Source organism: Penaeus monodon, chromosome 19, assembly GCF_015228065.2.
Source record: "Penaeus monodon isolate SGIC_2016 chromosome 19, NSTDA_Pmon_1, whole genome shotgun sequence".
Classification (NCBI taxonomy): Eukaryota; Metazoa; Arthropoda; class Malacostraca; order Decapoda; family Penaeidae; genus Penaeus; species Penaeus monodon.
This window is the reverse complement of record NC_051404.1, coordinates 46238545-46238962: the sequence shown is the minus strand read 5'-3', so window position 1 is coordinate 46238962 and position 418 is coordinate 46238545. Positions and strand designations below refer to the sequence as shown.

Sequence of the window (418 nt, the reverse complement as noted above, 5' to 3'; positions counted from 1 at the left end):
CTGCAAGGGGATATATCTGGTGAAACTACTATAAAAAAAATTACATCTCACATATTTCCTTTACTTTTTAATGCTGTGTGTATAATGACTGTCAAATGGGGGAAAGGGAACCAAAAAGCGAGAAAAAAAGTATTCTCTTTGTAAGCCAATAGCTAATTCAATTTTTTCTAACAAATGAGAAATTTAGAATAAAAATATGCATGAACTTCAACAAAATTCTCAACACCTGCATCAGTTTCCTTAGTAAACGCTAAATTGAAAAGAGGAAGAAAATAAAGGTGTTTTTACTACATATTCAACAAAATTTAAATTTGTGAGGAGCTTGTTCAGTTAAAGTATGGAAAAAGGATACATTTTTTTTTTTTTTTTAGGGGGGGAGGGGGTTCCTCACCCTGCTTGGTCACCCCAAAACCTTGGT

General features: G+C 32.8%; 1 protein-coding gene across 2 annotated transcripts in view; it reads right to left on the bottom strand.

The window, feature by feature from the left end:
• The window catches only part of LOC119585263 (45 kDa calcium-binding protein-like), a 10102-nt gene that overhangs the window by 4695 nt on the left and 4989 nt on the right, over positions 1–418 (bottom strand). The gene's annotated exons all lie outside the window — the stretch shown is intronic.